This window comes from Siniperca chuatsi, linkage group LG3 (assembly GCF_020085105.1).
Source record: "Siniperca chuatsi isolate FFG_IHB_CAS linkage group LG3, ASM2008510v1, whole genome shotgun sequence".
In the NCBI taxonomy this organism is placed as follows: Eukaryota; Metazoa; Chordata; class Actinopteri; order Centrarchiformes; family Sinipercidae; genus Siniperca; species Siniperca chuatsi.
The window spans coordinates 19,129,183-19,139,606 of NC_058044.1; the positions used below are offsets into that span (position 1 = coordinate 19,129,183).

General features: G+C 42.5%; 1 long non-coding RNA gene across 1 annotated transcript; it reads left to right on the forward strand.

Annotated features, from left to right (window-relative positions):
• The first annotated feature begins 60 nt into the window (after nt 1–60).
• On the forward strand, nt 61–595 carry LOC122872926. Its single transcript, XR_006377337.1, has 2 exons — nt 61–104; nt 187–595. It is a non-coding gene; the product is annotated as an uncharacterized LOC122872926 (long non-coding RNA).
• The last annotated feature ends 9,829 nt before the right edge of the window (nt 596–10,424 follow it).

The window sequence follows — 10,424 nt, forward strand, 5'->3', positions numbered from 1 at the left end:
CACCTGTCTTCAATCACCCATCAGTCTCCACAGTTAAATACCAGGCTCTCCCACAACACGAACACCAGCTTGTCCATGTACATTTGTATGACCACTATGTCAAGGTGCCTGAAATGTTCTAGCTAAGTACTATTGCTAAATGTGTTTTGTTATCTCATTGTAATCCTGCTTTTTGCTCTGCCACAGGATTATTCTGTGCTGGTGATTGCAGTTTCCTCTGCCTCTGTCTGGATTCCTGTCAGTCTGCCTGCCTGCTTCTCTGGTTACTCAACCTTGCTTATCCCCACCAACCTCTCCACAGTGCCAGACCCTTGGGATCTGTACTCGTGATCACGCTGACGGTCAGTCTTCATACCCCACCACCAAACTCCACTTCGTGGTCAACCCTGGTCCGCACTGCACCGCCTGTTCCTTGTCTCACAGACCAGTCTGCCTGACCAGATCCACGCCGCCCCTAACCCTTCTGTCTCCACTCCTGATTACTGCTGCCTTCTCCGAGTCTACAAAGACGACTCGGAAGGCTCCGCTCCGAAGATCTTTCTCCAGTCCCTCTATACCATTGCACCTTTTAATAAAGAGTGACTTACTTCCTCTACTTCTCGTGTGTGAAGCATCTGTGGCTTCAAACTAAAAATGTACATTATGACAAACAATAACAAAATAACAATGAAGGATGACATGGACCCAACTTTGAGTCACAAACTTTTTTTAGTGTCTTCTCGAAACACTTCCATTGTTATTTTGTAATTGCAGCGTGTTTGTGTCTTTGGTTGTGTGTATTTGCAGCACACTTGTCTATGGTTGTGCTGTGAACATTTGCAGCGCGTTTCTGTATTTGATTGTGTTGTGCCATGAGCATAGGCTATGCTAACAGTTGCATCAACCCGTTCGTCTACATTATCCTCAGTGAGACCTTCGAGAGGCAGTTTCTCAGGGCTGTACGGCTGACCTGAAGGTGAATATCAGGGAGGCCAAGGAGAAGTACAGGAGGAAGCTGGAGTGGAAACTCCAGCAGAACAACATACGAGAGGTCTGGAGCGGCACGAAGAGCATCACTAGCTTCAGACCGACTGGCAGCAGAGGAGTTGAAGGCAGCTTGGACAGGGCCAACAAACTTAATCTGTTCTTTAACAGATTCGACACACCGGCTCCTGCTCATCCCAACTCCTGAGTACTTTGCTCACCCCTCCCCATCAGCCTAACTGCCCTCATTGCACTAATGACTCCCCCGCCTATAACCTCTGCTGTGTGCCTGAGTACTGACCAGGTGAGAGGACAGCTGATGTAACTCCACTCACACAAGGCTGCAGGCCCAGATGGAGTTAGCCCCGGGGTGCCAAAAGCCTGTGCCTCCCAGCTATGTGGAGTCTGCAGCTCAATGCCACAAAGGCTAAGGAGCTGGTTGTAGACCTACGAAGGGCCAAGGCACCAGTGACCCTGGTTTCCATCCAGGGGGTCAGTGTGGACATTGTAGAGGATTACAAGTACCTGGGAGTACACATGGACAATAAACTGGACTGGGCTAAGAACACTCAAGCTTTTTACAGGAAGGGCCAGAGCTGCCTCTATTTTCTGAGGAGGCTGAGGTCCTTCAACATCTGCCGGACAATGCTGAAGATGTTTTATGAGCCTGTGGTGGCCAGTGCTATCCTGTATGCTGTTGCATGCTAGGGCAGCAGGTTGAGGGTAGCGGACGCTAATAGACTCAACAAACTGATCCGTAAGGCCAGTGACATTGTGGGGGTGGAGCTGGACTCTCTGGGGGTGGTGTCAGAGAGGAAGATGCTGGCCAAACTACATGCCATCTTGGACGGTGTCTCCCACCCACTCCATGACGTGCTGGTCAAACAGAGGAGTACCTTCAGCGGAAGACTCATCCCCCCAAAAAGCAGCACAGAACGCCACAGGAAGTAATTCCTGCCTGTGGCCATCAAACTCTTTAACTCCTCCCTCTAAGTGTTAGTCTGTATGACCCTAAGTCATTAAACTGGACATTAATCATTACATCTCTGCAATACTTGACATAATTGCGCAATATCCTGTGTTAATACTCCTGGTCAATATACTCTTTTCAGTTTAAAATTCCCTATTTATTGATATTGATATTTATTCATACCTCTATTACTGCTGTGCCATCCTCTGTCTCATTATAATCTTAATAGCTACACTTAACTTGACAGTTCATGCACTATTACCTTATACCGTATTATTATCATCAACCGGTAAACCCACTTTGTACTTCACACTTATTTTATTTTATACTTATACCCCTTAATTTATTTTCTGACCTGTATTATAGTGTATTATATATTTTTTTGCTTAGTACTTCTATTCCTATGTGCACTGACGTGATAGTGAGCTGCTGTAGCAAAAGAGTTTCCCCTCGGGGATCAATAAAGTATTTCTGATTCTGAATCACACATATGTTATAAGGGAACATTTTTCAACCTGTGCAGACATGTCTTTACCTCAGTTCATGCCAGCTATAGTGAATCCACATCTTTTTATGTCCACTCACATCTTTCCATTGACTTTGTAAAATCTGCTTTATATTCAGTCTGAACACAACTGAATAGTACTGGTGAGAATGTAATATCCATGACTGTAAATTACGGGTCTGGGTTGAAAAATTAAAAAAGTAAAGTGTACTCAGTCAGTCAAGGTAGAACTTTACCAGCTTCAATAAAACACAGTAAAACAACATTGTTGGGAGACACCCACCAGTTGCAATGAATACCAATAAATGAAAAATAAACATCATTTAGAAGATGGCCAAGCTGTTCCCCTGCTTTGTTTGTGTGCATGTCTGACTGGCCTTGTTTCCTGGCACTGTAGCCCTTCATTACAGAGGCAGCATCTGACCCTGGGAAGCTAAACACACCTCTGGCTTGTTAACAGAGTCAGATGAGCTTTGCTTTTCTGCCACTAAAGCCCTGTTCTTCAGCAACAGCTCCCCCCTCTCCTGGAGACCAGATCACCAAACTCCTCCACTAATGTTTCTCTCCTCTATTGTCTATCAGTTTAGACTGCTCCCATCTGAGCTAGCAGCTGCAGCTGCAAGAGCAACCGCAGGGATATTGACCTCAGGATGTCCTCAGATGAAATATGACATGGATTTCAATGCTACAGCATAACAGGTGGCTCCACATTTCTGAACTCATGGGACAGATCAGGAAAAGAATGTGTGACAGCACCACCTATAGCCCACATCGTGTGAGCTTCTAAGGAGGCAGACAGAGTTGTAAAATAGTTCCTGGAGCCAAGCATCATCCCACCTTCTGTGCTCTTCAGGCAAATGATGTGAGCACCAGGATAACTCCAGGCCAAGGCTTTCTTCAGCCACCGCTGTCACTGTGCCTCAGCCAGTTCCCTTTCCTTGTACTCCAGATGCTGCTTCCACATCTATGCAACCCACTCTTTGACGTTTTGCTGCCAAGGCCTGGTCCAATACACCTCCTAGGCAGACCTAGGATTTGAACTTCTCTTTCAAGCTCTTTGTTTTCATTCTTCACACAACTACTTCTGTCACATTTTGTATGTACCTGGCAACCAAGTGCATGATAAATGATGATGCAACACCATGAATGCCTTTGAGGAGAGACTGTGTGCACCATTATCCCCATTTGGACGACTATCGTGTCTTGTTGCCCTTCTATATGACTGCAGGCTTTTTGCCCCACCTTAGAGTGTGACCATTCCGAACAGGTTTAAACACCTTCAGACGTGGTTGGATAACACTTCATGTCAACTTGTTCGTTTCTAGCATACCCCAGCTTTTTTCCCTTGTTGTTGTTTACTCTTGTTGAACCACCTTTTGAAGCAATAGCTCTCTCTCTGTCAAGGTGTGCACAGGTCTCATGTGGCATCTACGGTGGGAGTCACTGGGTCTGTGGCACACATTCTTCAAACGTGTTTGAAGTAGTTTAGTCTTTAACTCTTTGTAGCGATGAACTTCAAGACCAGCAGATAATGGCCTGAGGAAACTCTCAGTGTTTGATGTCACTAGTTAAAATGGGGTGTGGACCTTTGTTGTAAGGCTTCCCCCTTGAGAAGCTGACATGTGGCTCAAGGCTGAGTCAGGATGGCAGTCAGCAATCTGACCAACTGATATAGCATCATGATGCTGATGGATGAATACTGACGGAATTTCCGTTTGAATCTGATTATAATGTCGTCCTCTTTAAACAGGTAGAAGCTTTATCAAATATTTGTGTTATCCCTTCAGTAACAATGTACAGTCTTCTAAATTAAGTATAGAAACATAACTACTCTATCTCAGTGACTTTGCTGCCAGGAACTGCCGGCCTGCCTGCACTTCGAATTAATGATGCACTAATTTCAAATCTGTATCTCACTGCCCCTTTTACTATGTGGCCATGTGGTGGCACTAACAGCTCAGAGAGGATCTGCGGTCTGTATTATCTGTCACACTTAGCAGTGAAATAAAGCAGCATTTTGTGTGTGTGTTTCACAACTTCTCACAGTGGTCCTTAGCACTTAATATTTTGAATTGTATGGTTTGTTTGTTGAGGAGTGACACATTAATGGAGTTTATTCAGTTCAAATCTATTAATTGAGACGGACGAATGTGGTAAACGTGGGATTTTCAAGGGAAGTGATTTGCCTTTATGCAATAATGAGACATGTAAACAAGGAGGAGCAAATGCATGGCGTACAATTTTCACAAACCCATTTCAGCTGATTTTGACAATACAAAAGTTGTGCTCGTCAAATGGTATTTGACATTTAATTTGTTTGAAAATATAAAAAAAATTATCTTGATATAATTATGATTATAAAATTGTAGTATTAAATTTGCTTCAGTGCATGCCAAATCAAATGAAATATAAAACAGCCTACAGAGTTGTTCCTGGTATACAAAAAGAGCTTAACACAACCAGATGGATTCTAATATCAACATACAAAACAATCATGGACCACCATTATTGAAAATGATGTAGCACACCACACAGTATACCCCGTATACTCTGTATGTGGAAATGAAAAATAAACAAACTAGTAAAGAAGTACTTAATAATAATTAAAAAAACACTTATCCAGCATCCCAAAACAGGGTTAATGTGAGCAACTGACATCTTGTCATTGATCTGTGTTTAGCAAACGTGTTTAGTGGTATCTTTTTTCAAGGTGAGAAAACACAAAATAATCATAATCAGAATCAGGTTTATTGCCAAGTAGGTCTTCACATACAAGGAATGATGGACTGCAACCTCCTCCCGGAGGGGAGTGTCTGAAGCAGTTTGTGTCCACGGTGGGAGGGGTCAGCCACATCTTCCCTGCATGCCTCAGGGTCCTGGAGGCATACAGGTCCTGGAGGGGTGGCAGACTGCAGCCAATCACCTTCTCTGTGGAGCAAATGATGAGCTGCAGTCTGCCCTTGTCCTTGGCAGTGGCAGCAGTGTACCAGATGGTGATGGTGGAGGTGAGGATAGACTCAATGATGGTGGTGTAGAAGTGCCCCATTGTCTTTGGCAGGTTATATTTCTTCAGCTGCTGTAGGAAGTATATCCTCTGCTGGGCGGAAGGGCGGAAGGACTCCACAGTGTCGACTGGGGAATCACATAGGGTGATGGTGGTGCGTGGGGCTGGGTTTTTTCTGTAATCCACTACCATCTCTACTGTCTTTAAAGCATTGAGCTCCAAGTTGTCCTGACTGAACCAGGTCACCAGATGGTCAGTCTCCCACCTGTAGGCGGACTCATCCCAGAGATGAGCCCAAAATAATAGTGCTTCAATACAATAATGATTGCCACCAATTAATTATGTACAAAGTCAGTATCTCTGTGTGTGCAAACCTATGCATACATACTGTATGATGAGATTAAAAGTTAACTCTTGAGCTTGGAAAACAACTGTACCACAAGTTTCATTTAGTAGTTTAGGAGCTTTAAATTGTATGACACACAATCTTCCTCAGCAGATGGAGTTGCCCACTTGTTATGAAATCTCATAAAAAAGGAAATTTGAACATTTAAATTTTCATGACAACTGGCTGAACTCCATCTGCTGAGGAACATCGTTTGACATCAGCGAAAGTTCCAGAGCAGCTACCAAATGGACCTTGTGGTCCATTTAGTAGCTGCAATAAACACTTATTGTGTTTCATACATTCAAGATGGTGTTGTGCCACTTTAATATTATTATGAACTTTTATTTTAATTGGTAAATCCAATTGAGATTGTAATCACATTTTCAAGAGTTACCTGAGTGCATGAAAGTTATTCATAAAACAAGTGTCAGGAAATTAATTTGCACAGCTACCAAACAGAAAGGTACAATAAAATACAATAAAGCAAGTGGACACAATAAATGCATAACAATTATGACATTTAATAAAATAAAGACATCGTTATGTTAATTTATTACCTGGACATTGGAAAGCCTTGCAATTTCACGTGTCAGTGTTCAGTTAGATTGGTCGCACCCTGGTGGCGTAAGGGTTCAAGGTGCTGATCATGTGACACTGAGTAAAAAAAGAAAAACTTCAGCAAAGACAAGTGTGTGTTTATAAATGGCCTTTTATAAAGCATTTTATATTTCAGCTCCTTAAAAGGTGGGTTAAGCAGCAACTCTTTTTAGCGTCCGGTATGTACCGGGTTAGCCAGTCAAACATCCGACTGCTCATGAATCCATTACTTTTCCAACTCACCATTATCATAGGGTACTGCTCACGCTGCCTACGGTGAGTGAACAAGAAGCGATTGAATCGGACTCGAGTCCAGACCGCCTGGCAGCTACACTTACACTAAACGAGACCGAATGAACCGTTCTCTTGTGAGACGTCGGCTGCTGCTTGCCCAGGAAGAACAACAAATTGATGCAGTCAAATCACATTTCTTTAACATCTTTTGGGCTTACATAAACTACCTACATACAAGCATAGGCTCGTTACATAGAAAATGTAATCTATATAATATACACAGCTTAGCAAAAATTTGATGTTTTACTGTACACCCCAAAGCATTATTTTGTATCAGTACTCACCCCCTGTCCCACTGAGCAATTTCCCGTTGATTAGATGTCTAAAAAACTTTAAATGGTACATAGCCCTATAGGCTAAAATGTGGTTAAATTTGTTTCAAACGTGAAAGTTTAGTAGAAGTCTAACCATAGCCTAGCCATTAATTAGACGGCAATTGAACGACACCATATATATACCTGGTAGACAACAAAATAATGGCTATAGGATTTACATAGGATTTGCAAATAATAGCTCATTGTCACTAGCGTAACTAAAAAACCACATCAAAATTCCTCCATTGAATGCCAGGGTAAGTAGAAGAACCCCACACAAGACTTGAACCTCAATCTTTCAAGGTCCTGCATGTAATCCGCTCATCCACCACATTTCCTAATTATATAGACATCTTTTCCTTTTTTAGAAAAAAAAAGTACTTGCGCATGCGCATTACACCAGTAAACACATTTTCTTATTTTACGTTAATGTACAGAACTTCTCCCATTACGATGTCCTGGAAGCTTCTAGTTGGCAGCACACCGCCTACAATTTCCATATTCATGCCATTTTATATATAACATTAAAGGCGTTGAAATTACGTCTTCATGTAGACCAAAAACTACAATGAAACTATTTTGGCTAGAAGTGGCCTACAAATAGCCGGTCCAATTGGGAGCTAAATTGTGGCTACGTATAGACCATGTCAAAGAAATGAAACTACCCTATTCGATGTATATTAAAACGTGCATTCAACGTAACATTGCATTGTTGCATGTGAGTAAACAGAATCTGTTTATATGACAAAAAATAATGAGTTACACTGTAAATGCTGGGGGGTGCAGTGCTTATGTTACATATTTACAGGTTTGTATGCATGTGACATTTCTGCAACATCGTATTGAGTTTACATAGCCTACCAACATACAAGTGGGATGCTGAATCAATGCATTAAAATTAATATTTTATCTTTATTAATATAAACTTATACATGATGACTGATAATTCATTGAAGAGATTCAGTTAAATTTATTTATATAGCGCCAATTCATAACAGAAGTTATCTCATTGCACTTTTCCTATAGAGCAGGTCTAGACCGGTCTCTTTATCATATTATTTACAGAGAGCCAACGAATCCTGTCCCTTGGACAGAACCAGACTCAATGGTGGGCGGCCATCCGCCGCTGCCGTGTTAGGTTTTGAGAGATAAAGAGAGAGAGAAGTTTTGGGGGTGGGGGTGGGGAGAGGGAGGCACAATGCAAACACCACCTAGAATTTTTAAAATAGTAGTAATGTAATTGTAGTGTTAATATCAGTAAATTAATAATAATAGGAATGACAGCTATAGGAATAATAATGTCAGTATTAGTAACAGAGCCAATAACAACAACTGTAGTAGCAGTTGTCGAGCAGGAACACGAAGGGCAGCAGGTGGCCCACAACCACAGATCCAGACTCTGCAGCTCCGGAGGCAGAAATACCTGCTGAAATCAACAGGAGAGAGGAGAGAAACGAGAAAGCACAAAACTACGGGAGAGAGAAGATGTCGAGTTAGTAACACGCAGTAAGGGGATAAAAATGCATACAGATGGAGAGGAAGAGAAGGAGAGAGGAAAGAGATGCATCATATGAAGTCTCCCAGCAGTCTAGGCCTATAGCAGAATAACTAAGGGATGGTTCAGGGCTCACCCAAGTCAGCGCTAACTATAAGCTTTATCAAAGAGGAAAGTCTTAAGCCTACTTTTAAATATGGAGATGGTGTCTGCCTTCCGAACCCAAATCGGGATGTGATTCCACAGGAGAGGAGCTTGAGATGTGTTGTGGGGTGGGCACCACTAGCTGACGAACATGCATGTGCTATAATAGAGTGTCACGGAAGAAAGTGACGCCACATTTTGCAAAATGTATCATGACTCGGGAGGTTCGATACATTTACCAACTTGAAGGAACCCATACTGTGAAAAGAATCCACGCCCATCACTAGGAGAAAGATTGTTGATATTTGAACTCAACAGCCAAACAAATACACCCCTCCCTTCAGTGCTCCTTCAGAAGCTCTGCCCCCCCAAATTCATGGACACGCATTGCCAAGGCAACAACACTAACAACTGGGCAATATGGCGGAATCCAGAGTCTGCTGCCCAAGGGTAGCTGATGAGAGACAGAGCAACCTCCGCATCCGTCTTCATGCCTTTCAACTCTCGGAGGTCTCTCCACCGTTGGAAAGCCTCGCCGATGTTAACACGGCTCCTCATCATAAAACTTCTTTATCAATTTTTCTTCTTCTGACCTTCTCCTCTTTGGTTGTTTCTCGGCCATCTTTCCTTGTTGACAATGCTGTCAGGTTCAAGACACCTAGAACATTTAAATCATATACAAGGAAAGAAAGACAAAGGCATTAACTTTTTTTTACTCGCGAGGAGAGTAAGCATAGATGCATTCAGTTACATCTCCTACTCACTCTGAAGTGCATCTATGCAGCCCTCCTCTTTTTATTCAGTTTAGGGAGTTTTCCCTGTTACATAGTTTGCTAAGGAGTGGGGGAAGTGTATACTGCTACATAAGAAAAAACTAAGCGGTGTTATCAGGTTTATCTTGCGAGAGCGACCTTGGAGCAGCCACTACTCTCGAGATCATCTGGTATGGTGTCAGCCTGCCCTGCCGGTGATGGGATAGCAGGTTGCATTCCTGTTATTCTCACAGACACAAGTTTAATAACACACATACACACACAGCATTGCTGTGTACTTCAAAGAAGTAAAGTCACTAAGAACAAAACATAAATGGGATAACTTATGTACATTTTATTCTAACAAATGCGATTACACGTTAGCATGTGTCAGATTTGCCGTCCCTCTCGCTCCCACTGCCCCTTGTCCAGTGCACGAGCATGAAGGCCATATGTTGCCGATTGGCTGGAATAGTGTTATGTGGCTTGGTCCGAGCCAATTAGTTTGTTTCCCATTTACAGAGCCAGGGCTGTGTTCACACACCAGATTTTTTTTCAGTTTTCTTGTACTTCTCATTTATTGATTTGGAGCTTCCTGTAGCTTTGTGTACACAGAAACACTGACCAGGGCTGCTTGTTGATCTATACCTGCATTACAATTCAGCGGCTGAATTCTTCAAAGTACACAGCCCACAAATGTATGTCCATCAGAGGACCTGAAGGCCAGGCAGAATCTGCTACTCCTGTACTAATGAGACTGTAGAGACCAAAACAAAGGTGCATTTGGACAGTCCTTAACTTATTAACTAAAAAATGTCCAAATGTCCTCAGTTGGCTGACAAAATGGTAAAGAAAAAAAAGTTTCTTCAAAGTTCACATTATGATTATGTTGCTTTTCCTTCTGTTATTTGAGCTATGTGTGCTTTTTCTAGTGATATGATCTTTATGACTCTGGCGGGCAATATTATGGAGGTCAGGATGGCACTGAAGGCATTACA